We start from the raw sequence: 17,189 nt of genomic DNA, 5'->3' as shown, positions 1-17,189 counted from the left end.
CTGTTACTATATATTCAAGTTTCCATTGGAGTGCCTGTTTTCTCCACATGTGGCTCGTGGGCTCTAGAGTGCAGTCTCAGTAGTTGTGACACACAGGCTTAGTTGCTCCTTGCCATGTGAGATCTTCCTGGACCAGGGATCGCACCAACCTGTGTCCCCTGCATTGGCTGGCAGAGTCTTAACCACTGCGCCACCGGGGAAATCCCTATATATTTGGTCTTCATCCCAAGCCCTTGGAATTCCCTGTGATGAGAGCAATAAAGGTGTCTTTTGTTATGTTAAGGAGGTGGCTTCTAGAGAGCACCTAAGGATGGGGGAGCTGGTCACCAGAGGAACCAGCACTGTGATTAGAGGGTTGGAATTTTCAGTCCCACCCCTGGATCTCTGAGGGGCTGGAGATTGCATCCCATCCATCTCCAAAAATGGCCAATGACTTAATCAATCATGCCTATGTAATGAAGCCTCCATAACAACTCAAAAGGACAGGGTTTGGAGAGCTTCCAGATTGGGGATACCCCAGAAGGCCTCCACACGCCACCATGGTAAGCCCCAAACTCCATGGATATGTTAAAAAGGAGACAGCAGGCCCCAAATGGAATCACTTGTGCCAGCAAACGAAGGCTTAATACCTAACCTAACTGCAGTTTCAACCTACCTTCCCCACCTTCCCACAAAAATGTGACCTTTAACCAGGCAACCTGGAATTTCCTGCCCAGTAGTAGGAGGTAATCTGCTGATAGACCCCTTTCTTTCCCCTTAGGGGGGTGACCTTGCCTGAAACAGTGCATTCTTTGCTAATATTCCCCACCTTCCACCCCCACCTCTACCTTTAAACATGTGGATTCTTACCCCCCCAAAAATAATAAATAAATAAATAAAATAAAAAAAAAATGTGGATTCTAGAAGAATAGTATAGAGGAACCTATTTGCAGGGCAGGAATAGAAAGGCAGATGTAGAGAACTGACGTGTGGACATAGGGGGAGAAGGGGAGGGTGGGATGAATTGAGTGATTAGGTTTGACATAAATATACTACCATGTGTAAAACAGATAGCTAGTGGGAACCTGCTGTATAGCACAGGGAGCTCAGCTCAGTGCTCTGTGATGGCCTAGTTGGGTGGGATGGTGAGGGAGAGGGAGGGCCAAGAGGGAGGGGATGTGTGTATATGTATGACTGATTCACTTTGCTGTGCAGCAAAAACCAACACAACATTGTAAGGCAATCATACTCCGGAAAAAAAAAAAGAATTCCTTTTCTGCAGATCAACGAAGCTCCTTTCCATTTGCTAGATGGGCTGCTGCCCTGATTCATGAATTGTTCAATAAAGGCAATTTGATCTTTAAATTAGGCAGTTGAATTTTTATTGCTTAACAGTACAGAAGATCCTTTGTTCAGGACCTCGCCCTATGTGTCTCTGACTGTTGATTCATAGCCTTTAATATCCTTTATAATAACCCAGTAATGCAGTGAATAAATGCATTTCCTGAGTTCTGTGAACCACTCTAGCAAGTAAATCAAACCCAAAGGGGATGTCACAGGAACCTCTGATTTACAGTTGGTCGGTCAGAAGCACAGATGACAACCTGGACTTGTGATTGGCATCTGAAGTGAGGGAGAGAGCAGTCTTGTGGGACTGAGCCCTTAACCTGTGGAATCTAATGGCATCTCTGTGTAGACAATGTCAGAATTGAACTGTAGTGATGCCAAAAACTTGGCCTCTGTGCACAGGTGCCAAATTGAATCTTGGAGACAGAGTTCTAGGTGAAGTAGAAAAGAATAGCTTGGGACTTCCTTGCTGGTCCAGTGGTTAAGACTCTGCACTTTCTATGCAGGGGTCACAGGTTCCTTCCCTGGTCAGGGAAGTTCCACATGCTGCAGGGGGTGGCCAAAAAAAGAAAACTATATATAAAAAAGAAAAGAATAGGTTTGTTGCTTTGCCAGGCAAAGGGGGCACAGTGAGTTTGTGCCCTGGAAAACTGTCCCAACCTAGGGGGATTTGGTGAGGAGTTTTATAGCAGTGGTTCAAGGGTGGGGTAGCTGATAAGGATCAGGGTGTGGGCAGGGCCTGCAGTCCTTTAATCTGGCCTCAGGGGGTCTCCTGCTGAGCGTCTCTGCCTCCTTTAATCTGGCCTCAGGAACTCAGGGAAGGTCATGGAGGCTGGAGTCTATTCCCTACAAACAAGAAATGAGGGACACAGAAGGCTTCCATGTCCAGGAGCCCCACAGGGTCCTGCCCGGTTTCACTGGGACACCCAGCTGGTGTTGCAGAATTGCTTGATGTGGGGGGAAAACCCATACATTGGAATTGGGGTCAGGATTGGACCATCACACCTCCCAACAGCCCCTTCCCACTCTCCTCCTCATAGACCAAACTCTTTTTCATGACAGCCGTGCATCCAGCCCAGAGTCTAAATCTCCAGTGGAGGAACTAGATTATACATTTAATTTAATTTTAATCCATTTACATCTACTAGCTGCGTGTAGCTAGTGACCATGGGCTTGGCCAGTGTGACTGAGGGCTGCCTGCTCTCCTCTCCCATCACATCTGAGCTGATTAAGGCTGTTGGGGGTCCAGTTTGCCTGTGTTCTGGCCAGAGAGCTGGCTCACAGGCCCCAGGGAATATGAAGGAACAAGCATCCTCACGCTGTCCTGTGTTTCTTCATATTCCCAGCTTTCTCTCTGCTTTTGACAGCTGTATTTGTGAGATAGCCATTAACATTTCCTGACCACCTTTAAACCCCCAGGAGGAATTTCCCTGGTGGTCCAGTGGTTAGGACTCCGAGCTTCTGCTGCAGGGGGCTTGAGTTTGATCCCTGGTCAGGGAACTAAGGTCCCACATGCCATGTGGCACAGCCAAAAAAAAGAAAAAAGAAAAAATCAGGAGTCAGCTATTTTAAAAATAAAAAAATAAAACCTCCAAGAGACCCGTATGTCCTCAGCCCAGATGTGCGGAGGGTCACAGGACAACAGGAGCATGGAAGTAAGGGATTTGGACATTTAGATTCCCAGGAGGTTCCAACACACCCCAAAAAGGCACTAAAACAGGCATTGTGGCAGCATATCCTCGGCTCTTTGGAAACTGGGAGTGACCCCTCCCACTTCTTGTTACTCAAGCAGCCCCAGATCTACCTCCCCTACCCGTACCTCAGCTCTGCTCCTCTGGAAATCACTGAAGCTTGAGTAACTTTGCCCAGGTCAGAAAATAATCCATAAGGGGTAGGGAACTGAGAACTTCAGCTCTCAGGTGACTAAGAGCTGGGAACCCAGACTCCTGGCACTGAGGGCTTCCTCTCTTTGAGCCTCTGTTTTCTCATTTATAAGTTGAGTCTATTAACAATCCTTCCTGTGAAAGATTGTCTTTACAGTGGAAAGAGACAGTGTATATTCACACCACAGAATGCTCCTCTACTGGAATGAGAATAGAAAATCATAACATGAGCAACTGTGGTTGAATCTCACAGATAAAACATGGAGGGAAAGAAGCCAGGCACAAAAGAGGATGCACTGTCCGATTCCATTTATGTGACGTTTCAAAACAGGGGGACTAACCTATGCCAATTAGAGTGAGGACAGTGTGTGTGTAGGATGTCTGGGAGGGGGCAGTGGGAACATTCCACTCTTGATCTGGGTGCTGGTATTTCAGAGGTGTTAACGTTGTGAATATTGATTGATGGTCCCATTTATGATATGTGCAATGGTCCTATGTATTTTTACTGAGAGAAAAAAAGGAGGGAAGGAGGGAGAGAGGTGAGTGATGGAGAGAGAAGAGAACGAGAGAGAAGAGAAGGAGGGAGGGAGAGGGGATGGAGGGAAGGAGAAAGGAAGAGAGGAAAAAAGGGAGGGAGGGGAACTTCCCTGGTGGTGCAGTAGTTAAGACTCCTTGCTCCCAATACAGGGGGCCATGGTTCCATCCCTGGTCAGGGAACTAGATCCCACATGCATGCCACAACCAAGAGTTCACATACCACAATAAAGAGCCCGAGTGCCTCAACTAAGAAGCCCCCCTACTGTAACTAAGACCCAGTGCAACCAAGTAAATAAATATTTTAAAAAGGGGTGGGGGGGGTAGGGAGGGACAGAGAGATGGAGAAACAAGGCGAGGAGAGAGGAGCACTTTCCTGGAACAGCAAAAGTAAAGAAAGGGTAAGTCTTAGAATCTTCTGCAGCCAAACGGATGATGTGGTGTGAGTTAATACAGGGTTCAGCAGAGTCAGTGAAAATCATTTCTTCCCCACCCCCGCCCCCATCCACACATCTGGAGACACGGAGGGGAGGCTGGGAGAAACACCAGCACTGCAGACAGGTATAGTCAGGTTTCAAGCACAGTGGTCAGTGACCGGAAGCAGCTGGACAGCGCCTGAGGCAGAGAGGCAGCTATTGACAAGTGCCCTGTGTTGTCAATACTATGTCTGCAGGCTGGAGCTGACCTCGGTCTCTGGGCCTTAGAGTAGCCAGGGCCCATGATTCCTGGGACTCTGACATGATGGATGCCCCATGTCTGTGTCTCCCCCACCCCACCGCCACCACCCATATATCAGAGGGGGCAACACCAGAAGGATATTGAAATGGCTCATGCTGGTTCACAGACAGTTGTTAACATTTAAGGAATTTTTTTTTTTTTGGAAGGATAGTTGATTTACAATGTTGTGTTAATATCTGCTGTGCAGGAAAGTGATTCATGTTATACATGAATATACATTCTTTTTTAATATTTTTTCCATTATGGTTTATCATAGGATGTTGAGCGTAGTTCCCTGTGCTATGCAGTAGGACCTTGTTTATCCATTCTATTTATCTATAAAAGCTTACAGCTGCTAACCCCAACCTTCCACTCCATCCCTCCCCCAACCCCCTCCCCCTTGGCAACCACTGGTCTGTTTTCTGTGTCTGAGTCTATTTCTGTTTCATAGATAGGTTCATCTGTGTCATAGTTTAGATTTCACGTATAAGTGATATCATATGGTATTTGACTTTCTCTGTCTAAATTACTTCACTTGGTATGATAATCTCTAGTTGCATCCATGTTGCTGCAAGTGACATTATTTCATTCTTTTTTATGGCTGAGTAATATTCCATTGTGTATATGTGCCGCATCTTCTTTATCCATTCATCTGTCGATGGACATTTAGATTTTTTCCATGTCTTGGCTATTGTGAATAGTACTGCTATGAACATAGGGGTGCATGTATCTTTTTGCATTATAGTTTTACCTGGATATATGCCCAGAAGTGGGACTGCTAGATCATATGATAATTCTATTTTTTGTTTTCTGAGGAACCTCCATACTGTTTTCCACAGTGGCTGCACCAACTTACTTTCCCTCCAACCGTGTAGGAGGATTCCCTTTTCTCCACACCCTCTCCAGCATTTGTTATTTGTAGACTTTTTAATGATGGCCATCTGACTGGTGTGAGGTGGTACCTCATCATTGTTGTGAGCATTTCTCTAACAATTAGTGATGTTGAACATCTTTTCACGTGCCTTTTGGCCATCTGTATTTCTTCTTTGGAGAAATGTCTGTTTAGGTCTTATGTCCATTTTTCAATTACATTGTTTGTTTTTTTGTTGTTAACATTTCAGGAATTTTGTGAGCCACTATTAGAAATCAGTCACATAAAATTACAATGAAATTAATGATATTCAAAACAAAGGTAACAAATTCTCAAATTCAGCCCTTCCTAATTACTTTGTTACATTTTGATGAACCAATGAAGTTCCAACATTTGTCTTCCCTATTTCACACTTGTCTCTCATTAACATAAAAATATCAACTGACCTTTATGTCGAAACTACACTTGTGGCATCCATCATAGGATGGATTGGAGGGTAATCAAACATTTATTGGTAATCTGATTTTGTGACATTCCTGTTGGGGGCAGAATGATAAAAACTGGTACTGGATTTTGTAAGACATAGCAAGTTGCCCTGAATCTACAGTGGTATGGAATTTATACTTTAGAGTATTGTGTGTTATATTATGATTTGTAAACTGTCTGCTACATATCATTTACAATCAGTAAACTCTATCGTATAAATACATATGCATTTATATGTATTTATATGCAGACATACTTTTTTCCCCTCTAGAGTTGGCTGTTAAATGTTTACCAGCATACCACAGTACTGAAAGCACATGTGCTTGGGATTCTGTAAGAACCGTGTTCAAATCCTGACTCTGTCACTAACTGTGTGACCTTAGAGACATTATTCCCCTTTTTTGAACTTCACTTTTCTTTTCTTTAATACAGGAGCTATAATAGCTGAGGGTGATCTTTTGGCTGGAGCTAATGAATATGAAGTGGGTAGCGCAGGGCTTAGTATATATCACAGCCACCATCAACATCTTGGCTACTTCCACTTGCTGGAGACAAGCCCAGTCTCCCTCTGCTTTTTCTGTCCTCTGAGACCCAGACCACAGTGACGTGGCCCTTCCCTCTCATCCTCACAATCATCCTTCCTTATTGCACCTCCCTTTCGCAATCAACAGGTCGGGGAATCCTTCAGCAGATTTTACTCTGAATCCTTGGACCTGGGGAGGGAGGAGGGGGACCCCTTCCTTATGACCCATTCTGATCCCATGTACCTTAGAAGAGGAAGGTCTCTGTGAGCTTCTCCAGGGCAAAGACCAGTTCCTGCTTTATTGCATGCCAGGCACTGCACTAATGTACTAGTTTGTTAGGGCTGGTATAACTCATTACCACAAACTGGGTTGCTTAAAACCACAGAAATGTATTCTCTCACAGTTCTGGAGCCTAAAAGTCTGAAGTCAAGGTGTCAGGAGGGTTGGTTCTTTCTGAAGGCTCTCAGGGAGATGGGTTCTACGCTTCCTCCTGCTTTCTGGTAGTTTCTGGCAATTCTTGGTATGATGGACTAAATTGTAATCTCCCTTCTAAATTCCCAAGTTGAAGTCCTAACCCCGCCCCTGTACCTCTGAATGTGACCTTATTTGCATATTGAGTTGTTGCATATGTAGTTAAGATGAGGTCATACTGAAGTAGGGTGAGCCCCAATCTACAAGGTTGAGTCAAAAATTATCCACACTCTGGCTGTAGAATTTATAGAAGTTTTAATATAACCAGAGTGCGGATAATTTTTGACTCACCCTTGTAATACAACTGGGTGTCTTCATGAAGCAGGGAAAGTTGGACACAGACACATACGCAGGGAGAACGTCATGTGAAGATGAGATGGGGGTGTTGCCTAAGGTTGCCAGGAAACCACCAGAAACTCTAGAAGAAGGCTGAAACAGATTCCGAGCCTTCAGATTCACAACCCTGCCAAAACCATGACGTCAGACTTCCAGCCTCAAGATCCGTGGGGCAATAAATTTCTGTTGTTTAAGCCACAAAGCTTATGGTACACTGTATAGAAGTCCTAGAAAACCAGCACAATTGGCTTACAGATGCATCCCTCCAATTTCTGCCTCTGTCTTCACATCACCTTCTCCTCTGTGTCTACCATTTATTAATCTCCCTCTGCCTCACTCTTATAAGGATTCCATCATTGGATTTAGGTAGGGGTTATCTCATCTCAAAATCCTTAACTTCATCACATCTGCAAAGACCCTTTTCCTAAATAAGGTCACATTCACAGGTACAAGGGGTTAGGACTAGGGCATATCTTTGTGGGGAGACCAGTCAACCCACTATATCTGGGGAGTCATACACGTACATCCTCTCATGAAATCTTCACTCCAAAAGAGTGTCAGAGGAGGGAAACTGAGGCTATAAGCGAACAAAGTCACACTGCTAGGTCAGTGGTGGGATTAGAATACAGGTCTTTCCAACCTGCTGCTATTACATGCTCTGTGCCAGAGGAGCCTCAGTAACAGTGTTTGCTGAATGAATGCTTGAGTGATGAATGACTGAAGCAACTGAGTAATAGGCACGGGAGGCGATCTCATGCAAGTATTTCCTAGAAATAGCAAATTATCAATGAGTTTGGGAGTTCACTTATTTAATTAATTAATTAATTTATTTGCTGCTTGTGGGATCTTAATTCCCTGACCAGGGATCGAACCCCGGCCCTCCGCAGTGAGAGTGTGGGGTCCTAACCACTGGACCCCCAGGGAAGTCCCTGGGAGTTCATTTAAACCAGGTTCTGTGCCTGGTGTTTCCAGCTCTCTGCATGCCATTGAATATATCAAGACCTTCGTTTCCTTATCTGTGAAATGGGGTTATAATACTTGCCTCAAACGGTTTTCAAGGGAGTTAAATGAGAGCAAGCACATAGATCAATGCTAGGCATGAAGTAGGAGCCTGGGTGTAGGGGGAAGGCACTTCAAAAGTCACTTTTTTCCTAGTCAGATGGTTCTCAAACTTCACAGTGCCTGAGAACCGTGTGTGGCTTTTTTCTTTTTTGGCAGCACCACGAGGCTTGCGGGATCTCAGTTCCCTGACCAGGGATTGAGCCTGGGCCACGACAGTGAAAGCCCGAAATCCTAACCATTAGGCCACCAGGGATCTCCCTGGGGCATAAATTTATGTCATTTGTGGGGTCCTGAGCTCGCTGAATCAGAATACTGTATATGGGAGTGGAACCCAGGAATCTGTATTTTTTAGCAAACACACACAGCTGACTCGGAAGCTCTGGTGCCCCCAGACCAGTTTGCAGGACCTTTGGATAGCTGATAAGAGCAGGCTGTGGAGCAGGTTTCCAGTTGCGCGCCCTTGGGCACCTTCCCTCAACTGGGCTGGTCCCCAGGTCAGAGCTGAGGTCCCTGGGGAAGGTCAAGGATCCCCCTGTTGCCGCCTGAGTCAGTCATGCAGACCCTCAGCTGCTGCTGGTTCAGGAACCCCTAAAACCCACCTCAAATTCCACTGTGCCAGGCAGACGCTGTCTCTTAACCTGAAGGGCTACCCTGTGAGAGACAACTTGAGATGTTCCCATTTTACAAATGAGGAAACAGAGGCTCAGGGGAATCAAGAACAGGCAAGAGGGGCTTCCCTGGTGGTGCAGTGGTTAAGAATCCGCCTGCCAATGCAGGGGTCATGGGTTCAAGCACTGGTCTGGGAAGATCCCACATGCCACAGAGCAATTAAGCCCGTGTGCCACAACTGCTGAGCCTGTGCCCTAGAGCCCGAGAGCTGAGCTGCAACTACTGAATCCCGTGCACCTAGAGCCCATGCGCCACAGAAATGAGAAACCCACGCACCGCAAGGAAGAGTAGCCCCCTCTCATTGCAACTAGAGAAAGCCCGTGCGCAGCAACAAAGACCCAACACAGCCAATAAATAAATACATAAATTTATTTAAAAAAAAAAAGAACACGCAAGTAACTGGCTCTGCCTGGGGGCCCCAGCCCATCCCTCCAGCTCCCCATCATCCTCTCCTCTGTCTTCTGACTCAGACTGTTGTGTTTCTCCCACAGGAGGCTCTTCAGGCCCTGGTCTGTGGTGGAGGCAGACCCAGGACTCAACTTGGACAACGGGAACTTCGGGAAGCGAGCCAGGGAGGCACAGAGCCAGCCATATATGCAAGAGTAACCTGGGTCTTAAAAGCTTTTCTGTCAGAGCTCAGAAGGTGATGGACCTGAGAGTCCAGGTGCCAGGCCTCCTCTTCAGCACACAGGGGTGCAGGTTCCCCATGCCTCCTCCCTCAGACCCAGGGTTCAGGGCCCCCAGCCCCTCCTCTCTCAGACCCAGGGTCCAGGGCCCCCAGCCCCTCTTCCCTCAGACCCAGGAGTCCCGGCCCCCAGCCTCACCTCCCTCGGACCCAGGGGTCCAGGCCCCCAGCCCCTCCTCCCTCAGACCCAGGAGTCTAGGACCCCAGCCCATCCTCCCTCAGTGACCTAGTTCCCTGTCTCTGCTTGACCCCATGCTGTATCACTCTGGTCAGGAAACAGCTCTTCCCAGGCCACAGTTTCCCTCTCTGGAAAATGAGACTCCTCTCTTGCTTCCCTGGGAGAGGATAGAGCTGATGAAAAGGAAGTCCCTCTCTGGCTCTTTCTGTCTCTGTTTCCCTCTGGGGAGGAGGGTAGAAACAGAGAGGAAGTGGGGTGGGGGTGTCTTTAGCTGGAGAGATGGGGTTGCAGCCAGATAGGGCCATCCCTCTCCTCCAGGCCTCAGAGGTCCCCTAGCTTCCTCCCAGAGGCAGAAGGTGGATATACAGAATTTGGAGGCCTAGGTGTTTCTCAGAACACGGGTGTTTGGGAGGAACGGCCCTGTTTAACCAACTGCAGCCAGTCCGGGAGCTCTGCTAAGAGCACTGGGACCCAAGCCCTAGAATTCCTGGAAGTCCAGAGGCTATCTGCCTCCAGATTTGGGATCTTTGCTGATCCTGGGAGGCCTTGCCTAGGGTCGCACCTCCCTGGGAACTCCTCATCCCATCCCTCCCAGCTGCTGGAGCTGGGGGGTGGGGTGGGGTGGGAGGTTTGGAATCCCAGCTCCAGTCTTTCTCCCTTCCCCCTCTTTCCCATCCTTCCCTCTCTCTCTCCTCCTCCCCTCCATCCCCTCCCTCCTTCACTCCCATGCCCCTCCCCCTTTTCCTCTCCTTCCTCTTTCTTGTCTCCATTGACCTTTCTGACTCTCCATCCCAGTCTCACTCATTCATTTCACTATGTATCTATCTATCGAGCACCTACTGTGTACAAGGCACGGTCCAGGCCCCAGGGAAACAGTCACCAACCCAACAACACAGGCCAAGGCCACTGCCGGTGTGGAGCTTGCATTATAACAAGGGAGACGCACATTATACAGAAAAGAGAATCAATGGGCAGGTTATACTTTATGTAGGAAGGTGATAAATGCTGTGGGGGAAAAAGGATTAGAGGGTAGAGGGGGTCAGGAGGCCCAGGGTGGGACAGGTTTCCATATTAAACAGGGTGATCAGGTAAGCCAGCCTCCCTCCTCCCTTCCCTCCCCCTTCCCTTCTCTTCCTCCCTCCCTCCTCTTCCTCCCTCCCTCCTCCCATCCTTCTTCCCTCCTCCCTCTTCCCTCTCTGTCCTCCCCTCCTCCCTCCTCCTCCCTCTCTTCCTTTTTCCTCTGACTATCGGTGTCTAGATTCTTCCAAAGCACTTCCCTCCCACCCAGGACACCTTGCAGAGAAATCATACCCCTGGACTCAAGCATTTAACAAAACACAGACTTCTTCAAGTTGCTCCCCTAGGCCCTTCACCCTCCCTAGTTCCGAAAGGAGGCACGTGTAGTCAGAAGGAGCTCAGAGGAAAGGCTCATTGGGTCCGCCCCCCACATCTGCTGGCCATCTCCCAGTCTCCTCCATCCTCCTCTCTGGCCTCTGGTCTCCCTTGCTCTGCACGTCTGAGTGCTCCTCCAGACCCACTGCTGGAGGGCACATCCAAGCTCACACTCTGTGCTCTCTTTCTCCCAGAGGAGATCCTGATATGAACCTGCTACCCACACACCCTGGCCAACAGCCCCTAGTCTCTCCATTCCGTGTGCCTGTCACAGGCACCCAGAGCTGACCCTGTCCCACCCCTGCTCCCAGCCCTCCCATGGCTCCCCAGCACCCAGGACAAAGTCCCAGCCTCTGAATCTGGCATTCAAAACCCTGCCTGGGGTGGACTCTGCTATGCACCCAGCACTATGCTTTACCCTTTCAGCTCCCACAACATCAACTCCCAGGTACTTTCCTGACTGTCTAGACCACTCCTTGCCTTGGATGCCCTTCCTGGTCCCCCCTTAAACCCCAGCCCCACCCCTGCCACCCTTACCCTGACTAACTCCTCAACATTCAGGACTCAGCTCCTCCAGGATACCACCTCCTCCAAGAAGCCCTCCCCGACTCTCCTGCTGGGTTCGTGCATCCTCACACTGGTCTGCGATCTTCTGTTTACACAGCTGTCTCCTCCACCAGATTGGCACCTCCTCAAGGGCAGGGCCCAGGTCTGAGTCATTTCTGTGTGCCCGGCATCGCCCAGCCAAGAGCCCGGCCCGCCAGCGGCACAGGAGATGTCCCTACAGTGAACAAATGTTCTTTCCCCTGGCTTTTTTCCATTTCTGCCTTATTATCTCCCCACTCTCGCTCCTGTGGTCCTGTGTTCTGTAAACCATACCCTGAGGTTTTTGTGATGATGGTGGAAATCTTGGGCTGGCCACTGTGGACCCAGGGCAGGGACCGGAGATCGGCCACCATTGACATGGAGGATTCCGGTAGAGATGGCTGCTAGTGAGGGGAGCAGGAGGTGGTCCCACCACTACCAGTCCCTGCCTCCTGTGGGAGTGCCGACGTGGTCTGTCCTTGTCTCTCAGCCCTTGTCTTGGCTGCTGCCAGCCTTGGTCATCTCTCCCTACAAGGAATTCTGGGAGACTGGACATCTGGGTCTGAGGGAGAAGGGGCTGGGGGCCTGGACTCCTGGGTCTGAGGGAGGAGGGGCTGGGGGCCTGGACTCCTGGATCCTGGAGGAGGGGCTGGGGGCCTGGACTCCTGGATCCTGGAGGAGGAAACTTGGGGTTTAAAGTCCTGGTCCCTCCTCCCTCATCCACACTCTGGTTTTAGAAACATCTGGTTTTATAGAACTGCTCCACCCGGTCAGGGCAGGGTGGGGGCTGGGCAGCCAAATGCTTGGCTTCTGAGTGGAGCCTGGGCTGCCCCCCACACCCACCCTGGGGTAGAGGAATCACCCTCTCCTCCTGCTCTGGGTTGGGCTCCCCACGGAGGACCCATCATCCTGACACAGCCAGACACCAGGCGGGGGCCCAGGCTCCGGGTAACAGCGTCAGAGACTCAGAAACTGGCCAGCCCTGCCCTGGTGAGGTGGGCAGGGTGCCCCTGACTGGGGCCCTGAACTAGCCTTCTTCTCCCTGACAGCCAGGTTCAGACAAAGACCCAACCTGGCGAAGGACCCCCACACCCTGCCTGTTCGGGGAAACCCAGGGAGTGAGGACTTGGCATCTGGCAGGGAAAAGCTCTAGAACAGGCTGGAAGAGGTAGGGAGCAGTAGGGAGACATGAGGACTTAGAGACAGAAAAACAGAGAGAAACAGTATGAGAAGGAGAGAGAGGGAGTCAGAGAGAGAGACACACACACAGAGACAGAGCATCAGAGATACACAGAGATGCAGAGATACCGAGGCAGGAGAGAGATTGAGAGAGACAGACAGAAGCAGAGAAAGGAGAAACAGGCAGCCACTGAGAGGATCAGGGAGAAACAGAGAAACAGAAACTGGGAGACAGGAAAAAAAGAAAGCTAAGGATACAGATAGAAACAGAGAGAAGGAGATAGATGTATACAGAGATACACTCAGAGAAACATAAGGAGAGAGAGGAAGAGAGAAAAGAGATGAGAAAGTCAGGGAGAGAGAGAGAGAGACAGAATAAGAAAGTCAAGAGATGGAGAGTCAGAAGTTGAGAGACAGACACAAACCCATAGGGAAGCAGGTAGAAATGGACAGAGAGAGAGAGAGAGAGAGCCATGGAGAGAGACTGGAACACAGAGAGAAAGAGCCAGACAGACAGATGGACAGAGAAACAAAGCCAGGGAGAGAGAGAGACAAAATGATAGACTCAGAGAAAGACAGAGACAAAGAGAGAGGAGATGGTCAGGTACAAAAATACATAATCAGAGTTACAGAGGCAAGGAGAGAGACAGACCCTTATCAGTTCATACGAAGAGGAGCAGAGAGAAAGAATTAGATACAGAGATTTTTTTTTTTTAAATCATGAAAAGAAGGGCATGGAAAAAATGACATTTATCACTCAGATATCCCAGCACCACCTTCTCTTTGGTCTCTGAGTGAGGCCACTTCTGCCTTTACTCTGATTCAGTTTCCCAGGCTCCCAGGGGGCAGCTGACCAACAACTCTGAGTTCACCCTGGAGGCTCGGCGGAGACAAATTCCAATGTCCCAGCCCCCTCCCCAGACCCTGGCACAAAAGCATGAGCTTGTGCGCGCGCGCGCGCACACACACAGATCCGCGCGCACACACCGACACACACAGACACACACACACTCACGCACGCACACGCACATGGACCCGAATCAACTAGGAACTGAACGTTCAGACGTTCATTCACAGCTCCAGTACCAGACAGACGGCCTCCCAAGGCCAGCGCACACACAGTCACACCCACAAGCAGGCACGTGTGTGCATCTTATTCCGTAGGCCAGTGGCCGGGACCAGTCCCTGGGGAACCCAATCCCGGACGGATTCTGAGGATCCGAGGGGAGGGGCAGTGTGTAGGGAGACTAGAGTCGGGGAGAAGGGGGAAGGCGAGGAGAGCTGGGGCTGGGAGGGGGGAGAAGAGGGAACAGTGGGAGAGAGAGGAGGAGAGAGGAGGAAAGAGAAGTGGGGAGAGAGAGGGAGGTGGGGAGAAAGAAAGGGATGGAGAGAAATCCTGAAATGGAAAGAGAGACCAGGGCAGAAAGAGAGGAGAAAAAATTGAGGGGAGACAGGGAAAGGAGGCGGTGCGATGGGGGGATGGGGGTTACGGAAGGGCGGCGAGGATAGGGGGGCTGGGAAGGGAGGCCCGTCTGGCGCGGGGGGTGGGGGTGATGGCGGGAAGCGGGTGGGGCTGTCCGGCTCTCGGCCGTGACCTCAGAGCCCCTGGCCCAGCTCAGCCTTGACGTCAGCCCTCCTCCCGCCCCCGCCTGCGCTGCTCTTCAAATCACCCCCCCAGCTCTCGAGCAGCAGAGAGACTCGGGGAGCAGCCAGAGGACAGGAGAGAGGCCCACCGGAGCCACAGCGATGAGACAGGTGTGTGTGTGTGTGTGTGTGTGTGTGTGTGTGTGTGTGAGAGAGATACTGCCGTCTGCGGGGGTACTACCAGCACGTGTGTGACCACGTGTGTGCGGAGAACCGCCAGTGCTGGAGAGTTCACGTGTGTTCCTGTGCGTGACAGCGACCAACCGTGCGCGACAGCGATCGTGTGAGTCTGTCTGCCATCCTGCCTGTACCCATGTGAGATGTGACATGAAAGTGTTGACCTGGCTATAAATCCATGTATATCGTCTGTGTGCCCAGGACCGGATGAGGAGAGCTGTCTTTGCTTGGCACGTGGGTGTGGACTTCTACTTTCATGTGTTCAGTAAATATTAAGTTGAACCAAATGAAATTGCCAATCTTTGGTCTCTTTTGACTGGTGAAAATGGCAATGTTGTATGGCTTAATCTCAGCTGTTACTTTTTTTTTTTTTCCCCTGAAACTTGCATCTGGGTAGGTGTCTGTGTGTTTGTTGCCACCTGGGCTTCTCTTCCTGGTGTTGTTCCTTCTTGCTGAAGGGCATGTGTCCTGGAGTTCACCTGTGTGACTGTGGGAGGAGGTGGGGAGGTGTGTGCTGTCAGTTTCAGGATCACTAAATTCTAAGGGCAGGTGTCTGGAGTCACCTTTCAGAACATGAGTGTTTTCCTACAGGGTCACACTCTGTGTGTCTCTCATGTGTGAGTATACATGTGGGGTTGTGTGTCCACAGCTGATATGCGTTATCATAACTGCTGTTGGGTTTAGACCCCTCCAGATACCCAGCCATCTCGTTGACCCCAAGCATGAATTGGGCCACCCCCCAGAAACTCAGAGAAGGAGGATTCCCAAAGAAATAATAATGATTGCTAATACTGACCGATTACCAGGCTAAAAGCTGTACCTTAGCGCTGCCCTAGAGAACCATAACATAAACCACATAAATAATTTGAAATACTCTAGTGGCCACATTAAAAAGCAAAAAAGAAACAGGTGCAATTAATTTTAATAATAACATTTTCTTTAACCCAATGTATCAGGAGTCAGCAAACTTTTTCAGTACCAGGCCAGACAGTTAATATTCTGGATTTTGAGGGCCATACAGTCTCTATTGTAACTACTCAACTTTGGCATAGTGAGAAATCAGTGTAGACAATATGTAACCATATGAGTGTTGTGTGCCAATAAGGTGAGGTGAAGGTGCTGACATTTGAATTTCATATAATTTTCCTTATTTCTTTATTTTTATTGAAGAACAGTGATTTACAATGTCATGTTAGTTTCAGGTGTACAGCAAAGTAATTCAATTATATATATATATATATATAAAATGTATATATTCTTTTTCAGATTCTTTTCCCATATAGTTATTGCAAAATATTGAATATGTGCTATACAGTAGGTCCTTGTTGTTTATCTATTTTATACATAGTAGTGTGTATATTCAGATAATTTTCATTTGCCACAAAATATTATTCTTCTTTTGACTTTTTTCAACCTTCTGAAAACATAAAAACTAATCTTAGCTTGCAGGGCAGTAGTGAAAAAGGAGGCAGGCATTTGGCCCAAGGGGCTATAGTGTGCTGACCCCCACACTATATATCAAAAACCTTGTCATTTCAGGATGTAATCAATGCAAAACTATGAATGAGATATTTGACATTCTTTTTTCCTGCACTCAGCCTTCACAGTCCAGATGTGTGGCACATCTCACACAGCTGCTATATTTTCACTGGAGATACTTGATCTGTATTTTTAGATTTCATAAAACTTAGTTGAAAAAGAAGCTTCACAGACCCTCCTTGTTCCAAACAGGCGTAAAAGCCTTCCAATAACTGAATTAAGGATCAGTATCTAAATGTAAACATTTAAATTGAAGAAAAATAAAAATTCAGTTCCTCAGGGGTACCGGTTGCATTTCCTGTGGCCGGCGGGCCCTGTGTGGGACAGTGCAGATCTACAGCTTAGTGATTCATTCAACTCATCATAAGCCCAAGAGGTGGGAATTGGTGACAGAGGAGGCGGTTTAGCGTAGAGGACAGTGGAGCCAGATCATGGAGCCTAGTGACCTTGACTGAGAGAATACACCTCCTGGTGCCTCCATTTCCTTATTTGTAACAGGAGGGGGTAAGCGTGCCTACCTCCCATGGAGCAGTGCTTGGCACGTGGAAGGGCCTAACCCCCATTTTACAGATGAGAAAACAGAGGCACCCCCTCCCTTTGATACCGAGCTCTTCCAGCCACAGGTACTGGGCATCTGGCCCTGCTAGCCACTCCTAGCTAATCAGTCCTCGGTTTTACCATCTGTATGGTGGTGGCAGTAAACACGACCTTTACGCCTGAGGAGTAAAACCAGTCTATAAGATTGTGGTTTAGTGACTGGATTCTTAGGGTTCAAATCTTGGCTTCTCTGACAGAGTTGTGGTTACCAAGGGGGAGGAGGGGTGGAGGAGGGAGGAACTGGAAGTTTGGGACTAGCAGATGCAAACTATTATATATAAGATGGATAAACAACAAGGTCCTACTGTAGAGCACAGGGAACTATATTCAATAT

Source organism: Hippopotamus amphibius, chromosome 16, assembly GCF_030028045.1.
Source record: "Hippopotamus amphibius kiboko isolate mHipAmp2 chromosome 16, mHipAmp2.hap2, whole genome shotgun sequence".
In the NCBI taxonomy this organism is placed as follows: Eukaryota; Metazoa; Chordata; class Mammalia; order Artiodactyla; family Hippopotamidae; genus Hippopotamus; species Hippopotamus amphibius.
Note: the sequence above shows the minus strand (reverse complement) of the source record.